The sequence below is a fragment of the Triticum dicoccoides genome, chromosome 7A (genome assembly GCF_002162155.2).
Source record: "Triticum dicoccoides isolate Atlit2015 ecotype Zavitan chromosome 7A, WEW_v2.0, whole genome shotgun sequence".
Lineage (NCBI taxonomy): Eukaryota > Viridiplantae > Streptophyta > Magnoliopsida > Poales > Poaceae > Triticum > Triticum dicoccoides.
The window spans coordinates 656,183,689-656,207,965 of record NC_041392.1 but is presented as its reverse complement, the minus strand read 5'-3'; positions in this window follow the sequence as shown (position 1 = coordinate 656,207,965).

Here is a 24,277-nt window from a genome sequence, read left to right as displayed (position 1 = left end):
TAGTAGGCCCACAAGTCAGCCTGCCACTATACTGGGTCCCAGCTAACAGGGGGAGTATTCATGTTTTTTGTGCGTAATTAGGAGGCACTTCCTTGCGTGCGAAGATATAGCTGGTGGGTCCGAGCTGCCAGTGGCGATAACGTTTTTTTCACGAAATACAGAGGCCATTTCGGTGGGTCCCTGATGTCAGGTGGAGGAATCATTTATTTGCGTGTAATAAGGAGCCATTTCCTTGCGTGCAGCCGTGGACCCAGCTGTTGGCCTCTCCACGTAAAGTCCACTTCGGATGCATGTCGGTCGTTTACCACGTTGACCAGGCCGCGCCGAGAGCATCAGGGCGGTGGACGATGGCGAGGCCTAGGAAGGGAACGACACGAAGGCAGGGAAGACTCGACAGTTGTTTCCCACGCGGAGGGGAGTATGACTGTACGAGGGTTTACTGGTTCGTCTGCCGTCGCTGGAGAATAACAGGAGGTGTGGGTGAGTTGAGGGATGGCTAGCCAAGCGATGGGAGTATGGTGGGGCGGTGAGGCCTGTGCGGTAGCAGAGCCGGCTGCGGGGAGGAGGGAGTAGGCAGTCCCACCAGCGCCTGTTTGAGCGGCTGGAGCAGGAAGAGCAGAGATTGAATAAGCACAACGGTCGTTGGATGGCCATCCAACAGTCACTGCTTGTGCGTCAACCTTTTTTTAGGAAAGCCTCAAATCTATGGAAAACATCATACAACCCATCTGCCATTATTTCTAATAATTTACAGCCCATTTGCTAATTACTAAGGTTTTTTTGGAGCCCATATTCTTTTTGTTAGCATTACAGCCCATATTGTGGCCACGGTTAAAAAATTATACGAAATTTTGCATATTTCGGTGCGGTCCGAACTGTTTTTAATCCCGAAATTTCGACTCACATTCAAACTGATTTTAAAAATAAATGTATATCAATATAAAATCCAACAAATTCTCCACACATAAAAATTAATGTAATTTCAAATCTCGAAATGAAAAAAGGATATTTGAAACTAATTGCCGGTTTGATGTGTTTTAAAAATGTAAAACCCATTTCTCATTACTGATGGGCCATTTTCTCGGCCAGCCGAATGAAAGCTCTCCTCGTCTTGAAAGATTTGCAGCCCAACAGGCCTAACAAGGCGACTTACTTGGCAAATCACAAAAAAACTGGGCTGTGGCCGTGGACCCAGCTGTCAGCCTCTCCACGTACAGTACTCTTCCGATGGAATATCATTGACCATGTTGACCACGCCGCGCCAAGAGCACCAAGGCGGTGGACGACGGTGAGGCCTAGGAAGGGGACGACGCGGAGCCGGGGAAGACGCGGCAGTGGATGCCCACGCGGAGAGGAGTACGAGGGTTCACTGGTTCGGTTGCGGTGTGAGGCTGCCGTCGCCGCAGGGCCTGGCTAGCGGTGGGAGTAGTAGGGGGCGATGAGGCCTCATCGGCAGCACAACCGGCCACTAGAGGCAGGAGCAGGCGGTCTCCCCGGTGCTAGTTTGGGCGGCTAGTGCAAGAAGAGCAGCGATTGAAGAAGCAGCAGGACCGTTCGATTCAAATCCAACGGTTACTGCTGCTAGAATCATTTGTTGACTAAGTTGACAAGCCCTGCGTACACGTCAACTTAGTAGGCCCACAAGTCAGCCTCCCAACCGGTGTGCCCCAGATGTCAATGGGAGGAATCATTTTTTTCACGTAATGAGGAGGCAGTTGATTGCATGCGGCCAGGCCAGCGGAGGGAGTAGGGTGGGTCGGGGAAGCCTGCGCGGCATCACAGCGGGCCACAAGAGGAGGGAGCAGGTAGTCCCGCCGGTGCTAGTTTAGGCGGCTGGAGCAGGAAGATCGGAGATTGAAGAAGCACGTCGGTCGTTGGATGGACATCCGACACTAACTGCTGCTAGAGTCGTGTGTTCACTAACAAAGCCTTGCGTAAACAAGTCAGCCTCAAAATATGTGGCGTGTACAGCCCATTTGCTATTATTTTTATAATTTTTACTCATTTCTAATTCATATGGAATTTATTGCAGCCCGTTTTCCATTTTTAGAATTGCTTGCCATTTTCTGGTCAGTACCAGGGTCAAAAAATTAACTAAATATGTGGGAAATTTTGAAAATTCGCAAATTTTTGCTGGTGAACGAAATATTCTTAATCCAAAAATTAATAGCCATACTAAAACAAATTTAAAAATAAATTAGTACTATGTCATGTTAAATCCAATGAAATATGTATAAGATATCAGTGAAGAACCAAAACAAAAAAAGAAACTTATATCCCATTTGCTATAAATTTTTTGGAATTTTTAACCCCTTTTGATATTACTTTTAACAGACATTGACCATACTCTTAAGCCAGGCTGGAATGCATCCCTCCTCGTCTTGAAAGATTTGCAGCCTAGTAATTCGGAGAAAACAAATAGGCTTAGCTTGGGTATTCTTCAAAAAGAAATACCGGGCTACCTATTTTCCCAAAGAACTGGTGCATGAGCATTTAGCTTTATTTATTTATTTACTTATTTATGTTTAGGGGACCATGAGCATGTACCTGGGCCGGATTCATGTGAGAGCCTCCCTTCCAGTTAATTACGGGCTTCTCTATTGGGCCTTCATCAGTGGGCTGCATGTTATCAACAAGTGGAAAATGTGTTCCGAGTTCAAAAAAAATGTGTTCTGTACGATAAATAGTATGTGCTACGTACGGTACGGGGCACTAAAGGATCGAACCATGCAACGACTTCCAAAGCATTGTGTTTGTCGTTCTAACAACACATTTATTCAACCAACAGACGAAATATACTGCTGATTGTACATCGAAAACAGCAGCAGCAACAGCAACCAGGGCTGGGGGTGCAACAGAAGCAGTAAGCAGGCCAGAAGAGTGAAGATGCAGCTCTCTCTTCCAAACCACACATCAGCCATCATTACAAAAGGGCTACCAAAAAAGAACAAGTGTATGCATCAAACTAAATAAAGATCCTACTACACCAAGTGTACGCATCTAACTAACTGGCTCAATTAGATGTTACTACTTATTAAGCTGTGGAGATTGGCTGACGGCTTGAACCAGATGGGTGCCTGACGGGGGAAACTCCAGCCAGCAGGTCGAAGTCTGATACTTGTGACACTCTCTCCTACTTTGGGCTACAGAGTGTGGCGGCACATATCAGGGTATGGTGCATGCAGAGACGCATGGTATGCTGTGTACACACAGTTTTGCCTGATGAACGAAACCACGCTGCCATCATGATCCTTGCCGTCGGTTATCTCCTAGTTAATCGGATAATTCAGTCCGAAAAACAGAGAGCATGTACCAAGGCTACTTACCAGCCTCCGGTCAAAAATTCCTGAAGGCCCAGAGAAGCTGGGATCTTGCTCAAAGACCTTGCAGTGACTGTGATTGTATTCCGCAAAACAACACGTCCGGTACATGCGAACGATCATCAATCTTTCGCCGTCGTCTGATCGAGCCAGGAACCACCTGCAACTGCCATGCTGCTTTTCTTTGAAAGGTTCTGGGATTAGGAAGGGTAGGGACACCAGGCGGCCTACAACATCATATCAAGTTGGAGTCAAATTAAAAAGGGCTCTTGGTTTAGACAATCTTAAGAACAGCATGTTATGAGCATGAATATTTTTTCAGCAAATGTTGACAGCAATATAAGCAAGCCATCATGATATCATAGGAAAGTAACATACTGCTGTAACAGCCGTTTGTAGCGATGACTGGAGTAGGCCAGCAATACGTCCAACCATAGAAGGAGTCGACAGTGTAAATGAAGCCCTTGCGTTCAATGGCATCAGAGAACTATGGAGGATGTATGATCCTGCGATGGACGTGCAGATTTATCCACTTACCGCTGTGACCTGTCAGATAGGCGAGACCGCGGTTGAAGAATGCAATTAGCCTGAAGTCTTTATAATTCACAGATCTTGTGGGCACTTGGCAGATTACAACCTTGAGCAAATCAAACTTGGTATCATGTTGGCTACTGTAAGATTTTGAGTATTCTGGGCTGCGGTGCCAAAGCAGTGCAGTGTTAATCGAAGGAAGGGGGATCAATCGCCGGGTGTAGACCTCCACGAGCATCCAGCTGCCGCGATCGTCGACGAGCACCATCCAAGACGTGTTCATGCTGACCCAGTACATACCGTTAATGTAGTTGAGGCTGACGGGGATCGGATCGCAGTCAAGGGGGTTGATGCTCGCCACCCTACGATCGTTATGCTGCGTGACACACCGTTTTTGAAGATTAGGCGGCATCAGCAAGCAAGGAGCTGCCTTAAAAAGCTCTGGCCTGAGGGCTTTGAGTAAACGGTACAGCCCCGACGAGCACGCGGCGAGCCGCATGGAACTGAGATTGTCCACACGCGAAACAATGAGCTTGATTACCTCTGTGGCGAGCGAATTCCAGCCACTCTTTCGGCGGACGCTGCTCGGTTCTGCCATTGTTAGTGCTTGGTTTTGGACGAGGGGCAGGCGCCTTGGCGGGGATGGAAGATTGGACGAGATTATGTGCGGACAAAGATGGAGAAGCGAATATGTGTTGCGGGAAGTGGACAGGTGATGATGACTACAGCACGCCGCTTGACTTACGAGACACATACCAGCAGCATAGGGTCATGTCGATGCCAGACAACTTGCTTAAGTGATCACAGTACTGGTACTCCCTACAATGCTACGCCCTAACTTGCTTGAGTAGAGTAGTAGAGTAGGACTCTACTCTACTACTAGCACCGGAGGAGTAGTATATTCTAATCTAAAATAGTTACAAACTTCAATGCCCGAGCACGGAACGACTACGAACCGTGCTCAAAGACCGTGTCTACGTGGTGTTTGGACATGGGCGACAACCTCAACGCCAGCGGTGCTGCTCCCGTTGCACCGTATGTGTTTCTGTCCTTCCTGTTCGATATCGTGGTAGAATTCATGTTTCTACTCTGTATCCTACTACTATGCTATTCCACATGATTAGTTGTGAATGACGACTTCTTCCCCGACCTTGGCAACCTCATCCTCGACGACATAGGCGACAACGTCAACGCCGGCAACCAGTGAGATACAGGGTGTAGGAAGCGGTTAGGGAATTTGCATGCCTTTCCAACCAGTGAGATACTCCGTACAAAGTACGACAGAGAAATAACCACAGAGAAGGAAGCTAAAAGTAAACAATCAAATGAGCATTTTTGCATTTGTTTTGCATTGAATCGTTTCACAAGCTTGACTAGTGTTGTTTTTCTACTTTTACAAAAACTGCAGCGTAATGTTAAAACGTGCATTTGCACGTACATAAGTAATAGTAGTACTCCCTCCGTCTAGGTGTATAAGTCTTCCCTCCTTCTTGGTCACGGTGCACAACTGAAGATGACTTATTGACCTGGACGGAGGGAGTAGCACAGTCTGCAAGCATATATCGAGAGAGACGTGTAGTGCGATAGTATATAGTAAAGTTTGTGCTATATGCACGTACTTGCAAAATGCGTACGAATACACAAGGTTTCCAAACTTTCCCTTTTACATACTTAATTAAGGACGCTAAAAATTCCTGAACGTTCGGGATTTATCATTTGCGTCCCAAAACTAATGAGATCGCCTTACGAGACAAAAATTATACTCCTCCTAAAAGCCACGGCGCTCGCAAGAGCACTTGCGGCGCACCACAAGTGCCCTGGTGCGCGTCCGTTTCCCAGCGCGCCGACACAACGCCTCTTCCTCAGCCTCGAAACTCGCGAGGTGCTGATTGGTGGCTTGCCGGCAGGCGAGCGCTATCTCACTGGTGTGGTGATCCGGCGCCAACAGGTACTCCTCCTCGCTGGAAGCGTGCACCCGGTTCACATACCGCCAAGCGTAGATGAGGCTCTTGGGCCCGACTGCACTCAGGGCGTCGGCACGGGCGTCCTCCGCCACCCTCACGGCCCTCGCACGAGCCTTCTGCCAAAGAGCCAATTGCCTGACTCTCTCGGACGCGGCATAGGCCTCCCAGGCAGCTTGTTCCGCAGTGCGCTTCTCTTCCTCGGCCTTCATCTCTGCCTCTATTTTGGCGCACTCTGTTGGAGGCAAAGCCTCCCACAAGGCGACATCCATTTCTTTCCAAAGCTCCTCAAGGCTGGGGGGCTCGGCGGGCGGCGCGGCGTTCTCCTCATAGCGGGGAGCCAACGCATCCTCCGGCGCGCGTGCTGGTGAGATTGGGAACGCCGACGCGTCCACCTCGACGCGTCGCGGCGAGGAGCGGAATGCCGATGCGTCCTCCTCGACTAGTGGCGGCGAGGAACGAAACGGCGACGCGTCGCGTAGCGGCGAGGAGCGAAACACCGACGCGTTCGCCTTGACTAGTGGCGGCGAGGAACGGAACGGCGACTCATGACCGTCCGTGCGGTGCAGCAAGGGGCTCCTATTGCTTGGGAGAGGCGATGCCATGGTGGTCGACGTGAGAGGGAGGGGGAGGAGATAGCGATGTCGTAGGAGGCGCAGTATTTATAGCGAGCAATGGCACACCTGTTGGAAATATGCCCTAGAGGCAATAATAAAAGGACTATTATTATATTTCCTTGTTCATGATAATTGTCTTTTATTCATGCTATAATTGTGTTATCCGGAAATCGTAATACATGTGTGAATACATAGACACCAACATGTCCCTAGTAAGCCTCTAGTTGACTAGCTCGTTGATCAACAGATAGTCATGGTTTCCTGACTATGGACATTGGATGTCATTGATAACGAGATCACATCATTAGGAGAATGATGTGATGGACAAGACCCAATCCTAAACATAGCACAAGATCGCATAGTTCATTTGCTAGAGTTTTTCCAATGTCAAGTATCTTTTCCTTAGACCATGAGATCGTGTAACTCCCGGATACCGTAGGAGTGCTTTGGGTGTACCAAACGTCACAACGTAACTGGGTGACTATAAAGGTATACTACGGGTATCTCCAAAAGTGTCTGTTGGGTTGACACGGATCAAGACTAGGATTTGTCACTCCGTATGACAGAGAGGTATCTCTGGGCCCACTCGGTAATGCATCGTCATAATGAGCTCAAAGTGACCAAGTGTCTGGTCACGGGATCATGCATTGCGATACGAGTAAAGTGACTTGCCGGTAACGAGATTGAACGAGGTATTGGGATACCGACGATCGAATCTTGGTCAAGTAACGTACCGATTGACAAAGGGAATTGTATACGGGGTTGCTTGAATCCTCGACATCGTGGTTCATCCGATGAGATCATTGAGGAGCATGTGGGAGCCAACATGGGTATCCAGATCCCGCTGTTGGTTATTGACCGGAGAGCCATCTCGGTCATGTCTACATGTCTCCCGAACCCGTAGGGTCTACACACTTAAGGTTCGGTGACGCTAGGGTTGTAGAGATATGAATATGCAGTAACCCGAAAGTTGTTTGGAGTCCCGGATGAGATCCCGGACATCACGAGGAGTTCTGGAATGGTCCGGAGGTGAAGAATTATAAATAGGAAGTGCAGTTTCGGCCATCGGGAGAGTTTCGGGGGTCACCGGTATTGTACCGGGACCACCGGATGGGTCCCGGGGGTCCACCGGGTGGGACCACCCATCCCGGAGGGCCCCCTGGGCTGAAGTGGTGAGGGGAACCAGCCCATAGTGGGCTGGTGCGCCCCCTTGGCCCACCCCCTGCGCCTAGGTTTGGAAACCCTAGGGTGGGGGGCGCCCCACTTGCCTTGGGGGCCACTCCACCCTTGGCCGCACCCCCTAGGAGATCCCATCTCCTAGGGCCGCCCCCCCCCTTGGGGAGCCTATATAAAGGGGGGGAGGGAGGGGCAGCCGCACCTTTGAGTCTTGGCGCCTCCCTCTCCCCTGCTACACCTCTCCCTCTTGCAGAAGAACGGTGAAGCCCTGCTGCGGTGACTGCTGCATCCACCACCACGCCGTCGTGCTGCTGGATCTTCATCAACCTCTCCTTCCCCCTTGCTGGATCAAGAAGGAGGAGACATCACGCTGACCGTACGTGTGTTGAACACGGAGGTGCCGTCCGTTCGGCGCTAGGATCTCCGGTGATTTGGATCACGTCGAGTACGACTTCCTCATCCCCATTCTTTGAACGCTTCCGCGCGTGATCTACAAAGGTATGTAGATGCAATCCGATCACTCGTTGCTAGATGAACTCATAGATGGATCTTGGTGAAACCGTAGGAAAATTTTTGTTTTCTGCAACGTTCTCCGACAGTGGCATCATGAGCTAGGTCTATGCGTAGTTCTTTTTGCACGAGTAGAACACAATTTGTTGTGGGCGTAGATGTTGTCAACTTTCTTGCCGCTACTAGTCTTATTTTGCTTCAGCAGTATTGTGGGATGAAGTGGCCCGGACCAACCTTACATGTACGCTTACATGAGACCGGTTCCATCGACTGGCATGCACTAGTTGCATAAGGTGGCTGGCGGGTGTCTGTCTCTCCCACTTTAGTTGGAGCGGATTCGATGAAAAGGGTCCTTATGAAGGGTAAATAGAAGTTGACAAATCACGTTGTGGCTTTCACGTAGGTAAGAAAACATTCTTGCTAGAACCCTATTGCAGCCACATAAAACTTGCAACAACAATTAGAGGACGTCTAACTTGTTTTTGTAGCAAGTGTTTTGTGATGTGATATGGCCAAAGTTGTGATGAATGATGAATGATATATATGTGATGTATGAGATGTTCATGCTATTGTAATAGGAATCACGACTTGCATGTCGATGAGTATGACAACCGGCAGGAGCCATAGGAGTTGTCTTTATTTTTTGTATGACCTGCGTGTCATTGAGAAACGCCATGTAAATTACTTTACTTTATTGCTAAACGTGTTAGCCATAGTAGTAGAAGTAATAGTTGGCGAGCAACTTCATGGAGACACGATGATGGAGATCATGGTGTCATGCCGGTGACAAGATGATCATGGAGCCCCAAGATGGAGATCAAAGGAGCTATGTGATATTGGCCGTATCATGTCACTATTATTATTTGATTGCATGTGATGTTTATCATGTTTTTGCATCTTTTTTACTTAGAACGAGGTAGTAAATAAGATGATCCCTCATAGTAATTTCAAGAAAGTGTTCCCCCTAACTGTGCGCCGTTGCGACAGTTTGTTGTTTCGAAGCACCACGTGATGATCGGGTGTGATAGATTCCAACGTTCACATACAACGGGTGTAAGACAGATTTACACATGCAAACACTTAGGTTGACTTGACGAGCCTAGCATGTACAGACATGGCCTCAGAACACAGAAGACCGAAAGGTCGAGCATGAGTCGTATAGAAGATACAATCAACATGAAGATGTTCACCGATGTTGACTAGTCCGTCTCACATGATGATCGGACACGGCCTAGTTAACTCGGATCATGTTATACTTAGATGACTGGAGGGATGTCTATCTGAGTGGGAGTTCATTAAATAGATGAACTTAATTATTATGAACTTAGTCTAAAATCTTTACAATATGTCTTGTAGATCAAATGGCCCATGTTGTCCTCAACTTCAACACGTTCCTAGAGAAAACCAAGCTGAAAGACGATGGCAGCAACTATACGGACTGGGTCCAGAACCTGAGGATCATCCTCATAGCTGCCAAGAAAGATTATGTCCTAGAAGCACCGCTAGGTGACGCAGCCGTCCCACAGAACCAAGACGTTATGAACGCTTGGCAGACATGTGCTGATGATTACTCCCTCGTTCAGTGCGGCATACTTTACAGCTTAGAACCGGGGCTCCAAAAGCGTTTTGAGAGACACGGAGCATATGAGATGTTCGAAGAGCTGAAAATGGTTTTTCAAACTCATGCCCGAGTCGAGAGATATGAAGTCTCCGACAAGTTCTTCAGCTGTAAGATGGAGGAAAATAGTTCTGTTAGCGAGCACATACTCAAAATGTCCGGGTTGCATAACCGCTTGACTCAGCTGGGAGTTAATCTCCCGGATGACGCGGTCATTGACAGAATCCTTCAGTCGCTTCCACCGAGCTACAAGAGCTTTGTGATGAACTTCAATATGCAGGGGATGGAAAAGACCATTCCTGAAGTATTTGCAATGCTGAAATCAGTAAAGGTAGAAGTCAAAAAGGAACATCAAGTGTTGATGGTGAATAAAACCACTAAGTTCAAGAAAGGCAAGGGTAAGAAGAACTTCAAGAAGGACGGCAAGGGAGTTGCCGCACCCGGCAAGCAAGCTGCCGGGAAGAAGCCAAAGAATGGACCCAAGCCCGAGACTGAGTGCTTTTATTGCAAGGAGAGTGGTCACTGGAAGCGGAACTGCCCCAAATACTTAGCGAACAAGAAGGCCGGCAAAACGAAAGGTATATGTGATATACATGTAATTGATGTGTACCTTACCAGTACTCGTAGTAGCTCCTGGGTATTTGATACCGGTGCAGTTGCTCACATTTGTAACTCAAAGCAGGAGCTGCGGAATAAGCGGAGACTGGCGAAGGACGAGGTGATGATGCGCGTCGGGAATGGTTCCAAGGTCGATGTGATCGCCGTCGGCACGCTACCTCTACATTTACCTACGGGATTAGTTTTGAACCTCAATAATTGTTATTTAGTGCCAAGTTTGAGCATGAACATTGTATCAGGGTCTCGTTTAATACGAGATGGCTACTCATTTAAATCCGAGAATAATGGTTGTTCTATTTATATGAGAGATATGTTTTATGGTCATGCTCCGATGGTGAATGGTTTATTCTTAATGAATCTCGAGCGTAATGCTACACATATTCATAGTGTGAGTACCAAAAGATGTAAGGTTGATAATGATAGTCCCACATACTTGTGGCACTGCCGCCTTGGTCACATAGGTGTCAAACACATGAAGAAGCTCCATGCAGATGGACTTTTAGAGTCTCTTGATTACGAATCATTTGACACGTGCGAACCATGCCTCATGGGTAAAATGACCAAGACTCCGTTCTCATGAATAATGGAGCGAGCAACCAACTTATTGGAAATCATACATACTGATGTGTGCGGTCCAATGAGTGCTGAGGCTCGTAGTGGTTATCGTTATGTTCCCACCCTCACTGATGACTTGAGTAGATATGGGTATGTCTACTTAATGAAACACAAGTCTGAGACCTTTGAAAGGTTCAAGGAATTTCAGAGTGAGGCTGAGAATCAACGTGACAGGAAAATCAAGTTCTTGCGATCAGATCGTGGGGGAGAATACTTGAGTCACGAATTTGGCACACACTTAAGAAAATGTGGAATAGTTTCACAACTCACGCCGCCTGGAACACCTCAGCGTAATGGTGTGTCCGAACGTCGTAATCGCACTCTATTAGATATGGTGCGATCTATGATGTCTCTTACCGATTTACCTCTATCATTTTGGGGCTATGCTTTAGAGACTGCAGCATTCACTTTAAACAGGGCTCCGTCGAAATCCGTTGAGACGACACCATATGAATTATGGTTTGGGAAGAAGCCTAAGCTGTCGTTTCTAAAAGTTTGGGGATGCGATGCTTATGTCAAGAAACTTCAACCTGAAAAGCTTGAACCCAAGTCGGAAAAATGCGTCTTCATAGGATACCCTAAAGAAACTATTGGGTATACCTTCTACCTCAGATCCGAAGGCAAGATCTTTGTTTCCAAGAATGGATCCTTTCTAGAGAAGGAGTTTCTCTCGAAAGAAGTAAGTGGGAGGAAAGTAGAACTTGATGAAGTATTACCTCTTGAACCTGAAAATGGTGCAACTCAAGAAAATGTTCCTGAGGTGCCTGTACCGACTAGAGAGGAAGTTAATGATGATGATCATGAAATTTCAGATCAAGTTTCTACTGAACTTCGTAGGTCCACAAGGACACGTTTTGCACGAGAGTGGTACGGCAACCCTGTCTTGGAAATCATGTTGTTAGACAATGGTGAACCTTCGAACAATGAAGAAGCAATGGCGGGCCCAGATTCCAACAAATGGCTTGAAGCCATGCAATCCGAGATAGGATCCATGTATGAAAACAAAGTATGGACTTTGACAGACTTGCCCGATGATCGGCGAGCAATAGAAAACAAATGGATCTTTAAGAAGAAGACGGACGCGGATGGTAATGTTACCATCTATAAAGCTCGACTTGTCGCTAAGGGTTATCGGCAAGTTCAAGGGGTTGACTACGATGAGACTTTCTCTCCCATAGAGAAGCTGAAGTCTGTCCGAATTATGTTAGCAATTGCAGCATTCTATGATTATGAGATATGTCAAATGGACGTCAAAACGGCATTCCTTAATGGTTTCCTTAAGGAAGAATTGTATATGATGCAGCCGGAAGGTTTTGTCGATCCTAAGAATGCTGACAAGGTGTGCAAGCTCCAATGCTCGATTTATGGGCTGGTGCAAGCATCTCGGAGTTGGAACATTCGCTTTGATGAGATGATCAAAGCGTTTGGGTTTATGCAGACTTATGGAGAAGCCTGCGTTTACAAGAAAGTGAGTGGGAGCTCTGTAGCATTTCTTATATTATATGTAGATGACATACTTTTGATGGGAAATGATATAGAGCTTTTGGACAGCATTAAGGCCTACTTGAATAAGAGTTTTTCAATGAAGGACCTTGGAGAAGCTGCTTATATATTAGGCATCAAGATCTATAGAGATAGATCAAGACACCTCATAGGTCTTTCACAAAGCACATACCTTGATAAGATATTGAAGAAGTTCAATATGGATCAGTCTAAGAAGGGGTTCTTGCCTGTGTTGCAAGGTGTGAAATTGAGCTCAGCTCAATGTCCGACCACGGCAGAAGATATAGAAGAGATGAGTGTCATCCCCTATGCCTCAGCCATAGGGTCTATTATGTATGCCATGCTGTGTACCATACCTGATGTAAACCTTGCCGTAAGTTTGGTAGGTAGGTACCAAAGTAATCCCGGCAAGGAACACTGGACAGCGGTCAAGAATATCCTGAAGTACCTGAAAAGGACTAAGGAAATGTTTCTCATTTATGGAGGTGACGAAGAGCTCGTCGTAAAGGGTTACGTCGATGCTAGCTTCGACACAGATCTGGATGACTCTAAGTCACAAACCGGATACGTGTATATTTTGAATGGTGGGGCAGTAAGCTGGTGCAGTTGCAACCAGAGCGTCGTGGCGGGATCTACATGTGAAGCGGAGTACATGGCAGCCTCGGAGGTAGCGCATGAAGCAATTTGGGTGAAGGAGTTCATCACCGACCTAGGAGTCATACCCAATGCGTCGGGGCCGATCAAACTCTTCTGTGACAACACTGGGGCTATTGCACTTGCCAAGGAGCCCAGGTTTCACAAGAAGACCAGGCACATCAAGCGTCACTTCAACTCCATTCGTGAAAATGTTCAAGATGGAGACATAGATATTTGTAAAGTACATATGGACCTGAATGTAGCAGATCCGTTGACTAAACCTCTCCCTAGAGCAAAACATGATCAACACCAGAATTCCATGGGTGTTCGATTCATCACAATGTAACTGGATTATTGACTCTAGTGCAAGTGGGAGACTGTTGGAAATATGCCCTAGAGGCAATAATAAAAGAATTATTATTATATTTCCTTGTTCATGATAATTGTCTTTTATTCATGCTATAATTGTGTTATCCAGAAATCGTAATACATGTGTGAATACATAGACACCAACATGTCCCTAGTAAGCCTCTAGTTGACTAGCTCGTTGATCAACAGATAGTCATGGTTTCCTGACTATGGACATTGGATGTCATTGATAACGAGATCACATCATTAGGAGAATGATGTGATGGACAAGAACCAATCCTAAACATAGCACAAGATCGTATAGTTCATTTGCTAGAGTTTTTCCAATGTCAAATATCTTTTCCTTAGACCATGAGATCGTGTAACTCCCGGATACTGTAGGAGTGCTTTGGGTGTACCAAACGTCACAACGTAACTGGGTGACTATAAAGGTATACTACGGGTATCTCCGAAAGTGTCTGTTGGGTTGACACGGATCAAGACTGGGATTTGTCACTCCGTATGACAGAGAGGTATCTCTGGGCCCACTCGATAATGCATCGTCATAATGAGCTCAAAGTGACCAAGTGTCTGGTCACGGGATCATGCATTGCGGTACGAGTAAAGTGACTTGCCGGTAACGAGATTGAATGAGGTATTGGGATACCGACGATCGAATCTCGGGCAAGTAACATACCGATTGACAAAGGGAATTGTATACGGGTTTGCTTGAATCCTCGACATCGTGGTTCATCCGATGAGATCATCGAGGAGCATGTGGGAGCCAACATGGGTATCCAGATCCCGCTGTTGGTTATTGACCGGAGAGCCATCTCGGTCATGTCTACATGTCTCCCGAACCCGTAGGGTCTACACACTTAAGGTTCGGTGCGCTAGGGTTGTAGAGATATGAATATGCAGTAACCCAAAAGTTGTTCAGAGTCCCGGATGAGATCCCGGACGTCACGAGGAGTTCCGAAATGGTCCGGAGGTGAAGAATTATATATAGGAAGTGCAGTTTCGGCCATCGGGAGAGTTTCGGGGGTCAGCAGTATTGTACCAGGACCACCGGATGGGTCCCGGGGGTCCACCGGGTGGGACCACCCATCCCGGAGGGCCCCATGGGCTGAAGTGGGGAGGGGAACCAGCCCATAGTGGGCTGGTGCGCCCCCTTGGCCCACCCCCTACGCCTAGGGTTGGAAACCCTAGGGTGGGGGGGGCGCCCCACTTGCCTTGGGGGCCACTCCATCCTTGGCCGCCGCCCCCCCTAGGAGATCCCATCTCCTAGGGCCGGCGCCCCACCTTGGGGAGACTATATAAAGGGGGGAGGGAGGGGCAACCGCACCTTTGAGTCTTTGCGCCTCCCTCTCCCCTGCTACACCTCTCCCTCTTGCAGAAGAACGGCGAAGCCCTGCTGCGGTGACTGCTGCATCCACCACCACGCCGTCGTGCTGCTGGATCTTCATCAACCTCTCCTTCCCCCTTGCTGGATCAAGAAGGAGGAGACGTCACGCTGACCGTACGTGTGTTGAACACGAAGGTGCCGTCCGTTCGGCACTAGGATCTCCGGTGATTTGGATCACGTCGAGTACGACTTCCTCATCCCCGTTCTTTGAACGCTTCCGCGCGTGATCTACAAAGGTATGTAGATGCAATCCGATTACTCGTTGCTAGATGAACTCATAGATGGATCTTGGTGAAACTGTAGGAAAGTTTTTGTTTTCTGCAACATTCTCCAACAACACCTACGTAAGATATGGACTGAGCTGCACTGACTTAACTGCCGGTCCAGTTGCGTCACTGGCATGTGGGCCAGACCCCTGTTGGGCCCATATGTCAGTGACCGAATGCACCTGCAGTTAAGTAACAGCTACGTGGGCATATTTGTTGGAGTAAATTATGGGGGAGCAAAGGGGTGGAAATATTGCTGGTCACAACGGATTGGACAAGCGTGGGGGGAGGAGAGTCATGCATGCAGATTTTTTCACACGGGGTGGAGTGGTGGGATCGCCGGAGGGAGAAGGAGAGTTTGGCAGGCATATTGTTTCCACACATGGAGAGGAAAATTTTTGGAGACGAGCGGGCTTCCTGCAGGTATGGGGAACGGTGCATAATAAGTCATCTTGCATGCCGGGCTAGGTATAATCCCAAGTCATTAAAAACAAACACGCCCCACACATTTTCATATTTCAAGGTGCACTAAATTATTGCATGTGATGATTAAGGCTGGCCATAATGGTGGTATCTTAGCTGGTATCATGCACACGGGAATAGCAAACATGCTGATGTGGCAAAGAATTAAAGAAGAGAGGGGGGTTAGAGTAACTAGAGTTCATGCATGCACTGGTAAACACATTTTTTTGTGGAGAACGACAGCACTAGTTGAGTACTTTTGCAGACTTCAAAAACTATTCCACAATGTGTCAACATTCACAATGTCAAATCAATATTTTTACACTCATTATAAAACGTAGTTCTTATACTCCCTCCTTCCATCTATATAGGGCCTAATGCGTTTTTCGAGGCTAACTTTGACCAAATGTTCGAGCAATAATATATGACATGCAACTTACACAAAGCACATCATCAAATTCGTGTGTGAAAGGAGCTTTCAATGATATAATTTTCACATTATGCATGTCATGTAGTATTAATTTTACCAATAGTCAAAGGCGGTCATGAAAAACGCATTAGGCCCTATATAGATGGAAGGAGGGAGTACTCATTATAATTAGTACTCCCTCCGTCTAGGTGAGCAAGTCATCTTAGATTGTGCACTGTGACCAAGGAGGAGGGGAAAACGAGAGATCTCAATGTTTATTTGCTAATTAATAGCATTGCATGCAATGAACTAACCACTGCATGTCGTATTTGGTAGTCTCAAGTCATTAAAAGCATGCACACCCACATCTCCTATTGGTTGATATGTCAAGAAACAAGACACGAGGTAGAAGTTAATGCACCGCGCCTAAGTGTTTTGGGAGTATTGTAGATATTGATATTTTTAGTATAAATTTGGTCGTGGGATTTCATTGATGCCTGTCAAAGCGTTGACAGGTCTGCTATGTGTGACCTGAAGATGAAAGCGTTGAGCATCTTGAAGTTGATCAACAATCTTCAATTGTCAAAGATTAGCCGTTCGGCCAATAAGGTGGCACACTTACTCGCTAAGTATAGCTTTGACAACAGATTAGATGGTATTCTTGTAAATAACATACCGCCATGTGTGGTGAATATTGTATCGAATGAGTGTACTGGTGTGGCTGGTTAATTAATATAAGGTGGTGTTCAAAAAAGTATAAATTTTGTCAAACACTTTGCAAACGGTTGATGGGAGTAAAAAGGACCAGAGGGAGTATCATGCATGTGGAGTAGGCAAAAAAATTGCTTGTCTAAAAAAAGGCAAAAGAAATTGCTCATTTACAGCCGGTCGAAGTCTCAAAGGGCGCGACCGCGCGAGGGAGGCGAATGTCATGGGAGGCGCGACGTTTGACGGAATTAAGTGAAGTTACATCCGCGCGCTGGCATGGCGTGCGAACAGGCAGAAGCTATACCGTCAGGCCTATGATATGGGTCTAGTAGACATGACATCTAGTGGGTCCCGCATAGTTCTCGAGAACTCTTTGGGGGCTTCCAGCCGTTTATCCACCGGGCAAGCCAGCAACCCCACGCCGTTCGCACGCCCTACTCGTCCCCGTCTTCTACCTTACAACAGTTCGCTCCCAGTCGTCCTGTCCTTTCACATTAGTTCGCTCCCATTTTTTTGCGGGGTACAACAGTTCAACTTCTCCTAACCCTCCTCCAAAATCCATGGCCTCCCAAATCTCCATGGTCGCCACTGAGTACCAGGTTAGAGCCATCATCGGCGATCAGTTCATCGTCATCTACACACGTGGATCTGAGACGGTGAAAGCATGGCTTGCTCGCTTCCTACGCATGTTCAACAGTTCAACGGATGAGTGGGTCGCTGGGCTAGATGTTGAGTACACCACAGTCCTGGGACGAGAGAAGGATCTAAAGGACGAAGAGAGGAAGAAGCCCACCGTGATCCAGGTTTGCGTACATAACGTTTGCTTGGTCTACCACATATGCCATGCCGACGTTGAGTGCCAGGATTTTAAGAACTTCCTCAAGGACAAAAGAGTGAAATTCGTTATTGTAGGCTTTAAGAACGACGGTGACATCCTGCGTCGGATAGGTCTCGTTGTAGGCCAGCCCTTCGATCTCCAGAAGGCAAGCCTGGTGTCCTCCTCTCAACCTTCAATGCTGACCCTAGCAGCAGCCATGATTGATCCTTCGTACGCTAAACTGAAGAAACCTCATCACGAGTTTCATCATGCATGGGAGTCGAAGACATTAGATGAAGATCACATCCTGTACGCAGCAATGGATGCCTACCTTTGTTTAAATATCTACAAGGGTTGGATGAAGACGCAGAGCCCAGTGTCCGATTCAAGCAAAGAAGCATCGGCGAAGAGGAAGAGGAAGAGGGACGAGGACGAAGTCGAGGACGTGGACTCGGACTCCAAGTAGGTGGTAGTGTCGTCGCTCATGCTGGTTCTACTGCAGTGTCAAGCGGACTAGTTGCTTATTAGTTTATTTTCAAGGGTGTGTTGTGCTAAGGCCCCAGCAGAACTATGTTTATGTTCTTTCTCGTTATTTGAACTCTTTAGTACGTAAAGTAGTACTAGTACTATGCCTTACTACTGTTCTTCTTGCAGTTAGTACTATTGCTCATATCTTTGTGTTCCTACTGTACTTAATATGTTCATACTAGTAGTATAATTTGGGTCAGTCGATTTGTGAAAGAAGTTCGACGGAGCGAAGGAAGAAGACGGCAGAAGAGGTGGAAGAAGCCCTTCTAGCCATTCATGTTGCATCAAACGGCTCACATGAGTCGACTGGCCCAAATTGCTCCTTCAGATTGCAGGATCCATGTGGCATTCAAGGTCTCAAAGGTAGATTCCGCGTCCGCACCTAGTTTGCGGGCTCGACGCGCGCGCGACCGGCTTCCGCCGCGACAGCCACCATGCGTGCCTCCTCCGTGCGGGCGGAGACGACAATGACACGCTAGTTCCTCCTCGCCGGCGTGCTGGAGCACGCGCTCGTCCTCCTCTTCGTAGGCTACGTGCATAGACGCGGCTCCACCAGCTGCTCACGTGCTTGGCAGCGCGGCAGCGTCGCGAGGAGGGACTGCAGACGACGTGAGCGGGCGAGCCTTCAGCTTCATGGCACAGGGATGGCGGCGACACGGCGGTGATGGGTGAGAAATTGTTGGCCAGAGCAGGCGGGCGCCGGCATGCGCAACGGCGGCGGCGGCATATTGATGAGTGCGCGGGTGGGAGCTTCCTTTGGTTTTATATATAAGGTTGGTCAAACTTAAAAGAAAACCGTACTGGTACACGTAAACATTAGACTTAGGCAGCGCTTTTATTAGTTACTAGCTTATGTTCTTGCCCATTGTGACTAGCCTTAGTACCACGGCCACGATACGGAATCATGTGCAAGCGCGTGAACCGCGGCCGCGCGGTCGATCGAACGGTGCGTCACCATGTCGCGCTCGAAGGACATCCACCAAACTTTTTTGTGTGTGTGAAAACAATCCTCGAATATTACTCAACTTTTTTTCCTGTGAAAGTTCTTGGCGCTGCAATATTTCCATATATTTGAATTTAGCTCCAGTTCGTATTTATTTGGATTTGGACGTTTTAGGTGCGCCCTAGTTTTTTTTAATACTGATTTTGTGTGTGTGACTGAGAGAGAACGTGTGTATGTGTCCATATGTGTGTTGTGGCGGAAGGGCAATGTGGAGACGTTGTGCGTGTGATATAGACATGGAGAGGTGTGAATGTGCAAATGATCGTGCATGAGTGAGACATAGACAGATGCCGATATGTTGTGTATACATGAGAGAACGGTCTTCTAGTTTACTTGTGTGTGTGTGTGTGTGAGAGAGAGAGAGAGGAGCATCAGTAACACAAAACCATCTCTCTCGATTCGTCCGTCCCTCGCACGGTCGCATGCAACACATGCATCAACATGCACATTTTGACACCCTCACCCGGCCCCTGCCCACCTCAAGGCCTGCACAATCTCTTTGTGGATACCCATTTCTCTCCTTAGGTTTGTTTTCTCTCAATATCTAACACACACACAGAGACACACATAGACACAGAGACACACGCAGCACAACACACACACACACACACACTCCCCCGAGCACACAATTCATCCCCATCCAAGGTTAAACGGCGACCACTCTCGCTTGTGCTTATTTGCACCCCAACATGCACAACACCTCAATCTTCAAAGAGGGCAATGAGCAGATCGAAGACGGCGACCACACCGTGCTAGAGAATGCGGGGTCATTTGGAAGCAGGGTGATGTGATGATGGCTGACTGACTCCTCCCCCCACCCTCTCTCTCTCTCTTGCACAAAATTACCAATCCCTCTCTCCCCCGCACAAAATTTTCAATCCTTCAACCCACGAGATCCTTCCCCTCTCGTCCATGTTTTTCCTGCTCTCTCATCAAACATGTTGTCTCTTCTCCTTCCACGTATACAGAATCCAGATGCACACTCATCTCATGTATATTACATGTATGCATCTTTCTCACAGACCTAACTTCTTCCTCTCTCTTTCTCTCTCTATCTCTCTCTCTCTATTTCGTTAAGTTTGTCTCCTACTCTCTCGTCCACATACATACAATCTTTCCCGCCCTATCTGCTCCATCTTCAAAAGCTCTCTCTGCACGTTTCATTCACACATAGGGATATGTCAAAATGTTGCTTCTATAATGGCTGATGTAGAGTTATGGTTGTTCTTGTTGCATCCTACAAAGTAATAACTATGAAATGCATTTAGATTCTCATTTGACTAGGATTATGTGAGTTTGAGCATGTTGTGAAGTACTATAGACCTTGTATACATCTTGGGATTCGACAATGATTGTAACTATTGAATTGTATAGACCATTACATTCGAAGTCAATAGCCTAATATATTTATTTCACAATTTCAACAAATGATTAGTTCACTACAAACTAAGAAAACAAATGTGTACTCCCTCCATTTTTATTTAAGTCCGCGTATTAGCATTGGTCAAAGTCAAGTTTTGTAAACTCTCGGAAAGCTTATAACAAAACATATTAACATATACAATAACAAATAAATACCATTAGATTCATTATTGAATGAACTTTCACATCATACATATTTGTTATGGTAAATGTTTATATTTTTCTATAAACTTGGTCAAACTTTAGGAAGTTTGACTTCGGTCAAACCTAATATGCAGAGTTTACTACTACTACTCGCTAGTTGCTTAGCCAAATCACTCAACACGCCACACGGGGAGTCCGGTGTCACAAAATTTTTAGGTCGGCGGGAAAATCTCCCGTGACCCTGATTCTAGCAGTGGGAAGTTACCATCATAGCCTTCGGAACAGGCCTACGGATGACGCTTGGTAGGGGGCTGTTTTCGTAACTTCAGGTTCACCCTACCCAGCCAACCCCACCCCGGCACCCAGAGTAGTACACCTGAATACTCCCCAATTTCTATCCCCACCGCAAAATAGACTTATCCACGGCACCGCAGCCTTCATGCTCCTCCCCTTTACATCGGCGCACTCGTCCATCGCAGCGCATCTGCCTCATCAACGACCTCGTACGCCGCACTAGAGCCGATCCACCGTTGTCGTCGTACACAGAGCCTCTTCCCTGGCATCGTCTTACACGATCTCGGATCTGCTTCCCGGAAGCCGACGCCAAGCGCAAAAGTACCACCGCCGTGGAAAATGAACTGACTCCCGTTGCCGACCATGACTCACGGAGGCCGCTGCGACCATCGTTCTCCTCCTTGATTGGTAATGTGTGTATTGAATCACTTAGCAGTACATGTGCAGTTCCAATTTTGTTCAAACCTACCCTTCAAATTTCCTGGGTGCTATTGTTCCCGTAAAAGTAATTGGTTATAGCCTCCATTGTCCAACAGAATATAAGCTTGTAATTGTGTGTCGCTCCTGTATCACGCTGTGCTTGGGTAGGTTTTTCATCTACAACCAGTAGTGTGGCAAATGATGGAAAGGTTTTTAGAACTAGCAAAATTCCCACATGTTGCACGCATCAAGATGCATTTTTATGAGTAGTTTATCTTGTTGGAGATGCTCTAACATGGCAGACGAGTGCTTTAATGTTGCCCACAAGATGAGCGAGTATTAGTAGTAGTATATTTTTCTTGCCATGTTGAGATTTTAAAACCATGAGTGCGAACATGCAGAGGAGCAATGAAGACCAAACACGGGATATTCGGGACATCTTCAAGGAGCGTGCCAAGTTAAAGAGGAGCTGCACCGAACCTGTAAAACGAGCTTTGGTAAGTAACACCCTTTCAATTACTTTCGTGTAGCCTCGTGTTCTTCGATGTGAATATGTTGTAGTTTCTGTTTCTCTTAAGCGTGGTGTTCTTCGATGTGTAATAAGAAGAGTCTTAATCATCCTAATGCTTTCGTTTTTAGCTTGATGTAGGAAGTGGGTGTTCTCACCTTGTAGTCTGTTTTTATTTATTTTTTCCTTTTGAATTCACTTCTTCGAGTTCTGCTTATCTGGCTTCTACTAAATGGATCTATGTTGCTCTGAGTATTGATCTAAAAAAGAAGTAACTTCATGTCAGGATGCAGTTCCTGCAAGGAGGGAAGTATGATCAACCTCGAGATCATGTTTCCAAAATGAGGCTGGATTACACACAAGGTGCCAGTTCCCTAATGATGGTGGATTACACACAAGCCAGGTGGAGTCATCAGCTGTTCGTGTCCTCATGGCATTAGTAAAGGCTGAAAGAAAGCGTACAGCAGCCCTTGAGAATGTAGCTGAGTTCCTGAAGAAGCGAAAAGAGCAATCAGCACTAGTGCAGAACCGGGAAATAGCACCGGTTCGTAAGTCCCTTTAGCGCCGGTTTGGTAACCGGCGCTAAAATGTAGGCACTAAAGCCCCCCCCCTTTAGTACCGGTTCAGCACGAACCGGTGCTAAAGGGCAACCACGTGGCACGAGCCAGCTTCGGGGGAAGGGAGCCCTTTAGTACCGTTTGGTGTCACCAGCCGGTATTAAAAGGTTGGGGGGTTTGGGTTTATGATTTCTTTTTCATGTAATTTTGTGTTTTCCATTAAATTATTTTTCGTTTGCTGGTATTTTACGATACTACATATTGTACACGTTATGCATATATATAAATATAATTTCTAGTAGAACCGATCATAATATATATATATATATCATCGAATGTCTCACAACCACCATTAATTAATTCACACATATATACACACATGTATATATATATATACAATTTCTCCTAATTGGTGCCTTCGGAGCCAGTGGCATTAGCCTAGCTAATTGGTGCCTTCGGAGCACGATAACAATTGGAACTGGTTCATGGGGGCGGTAGCGGGTAACAGTATTCTCCTTTGGGATCTATGACCTGGTCGAGCAAAAATCCCGCTATTTCCTCTTGAATTGCTTCTATGCGGTCCTGTGCTAGGAGCTTGTCCCGCACCTCTTTGAACTGTTAAGAAGGAGATCAATATGCATGTGTATTAGTTGTGTGACTAGATATCGATAATGGTGTAAAAATTGTGAATAGTGTTCTGACAATCTATATCGTACCCACTCCTCTCTTTGAGATTTGCTCCTTTCGGACGCCATCATGCGAATGTTCTCGCAAATGTAGTATGCACATAGATCATTCCCCGGCGCCTGCTTCAGGGCCTTTACGAGAATGGAATTTGATCAGATAATAATTAATCAAGCATGATAACTAAAGAGATGGAAGCTAGCTAGTACTACTTAATTACTTACCTTGGGTTGATGCCATTTCAGATTTTGTTTCCATGGGCCTGGAGTGGCCCTGATGAACTTTGCCCAAGCCCTGCCCGCCAACAAAGAAAATGAATAAATGGGTTATTAAATAGTTGTTATCAGGAAATGACGAACTAATTAAATAGGCCGAGATATAGTTAATAATGATTGAAATTACTTGTTGACTATCCCCTTCACGATGGTGTAGTCACTTGCTTTCTTAAGTAGTGAGTCTAGTACTTCAACTGTTCCTTCATCAACTTTAATGATTAACAAGATCCAGTGAAATCTGCATGCACACATGTTTGCATGTCTTAATTAAGCGGGCATATGTAAGCAAAAACATGTAGCTAGCTAGTAGGGAAAAACAAAATTTCTAGTACAAGACAGTGTGACTCACTGGAAGTTGTAAGGAAGTAGTATATCTTCATTGTATTTGAGTTCCTTGAAGAACTGTAGCATGCTTTCCTCTACACTTTTTTCGTGATATGGATCTATTTTCCATGTGTATTCGTTAATGGTATTTGGGTCAATGAACCCAATGCCATAGTGTCCACCTTTTTCATTTCATAAATCTTCATCCTGCATAATACCACAGAAAAGAATATAGTGAGGATAATTACAGGTAATGATTGATCAAAATGATCACTACAGCTAGCTTGAGACTTAAATTACAGAAAGAAATCACTTACATACAATAGCAACTGACGATAGATTTGTCGAGTGCGTCTTGATTGTATAGCTGAAATAGTTCTGAATACTCAACGGTCACAGCTTTCTCATGGTAGTAATGATCCTTGTTGACATTCACCATGAGGGACTCTCGATTGGAAATCTTGGTGATGTCCATGTACCATTGATGCAATTCATACATTCTCGTTGGGAGCTTCTTGACCTCGTCTGGCTCGACCAAAGGTTGGCCCCGGACATACTTCCGTTTTATTTCCTCCTCTGTAATCAGAGACATGGGCTC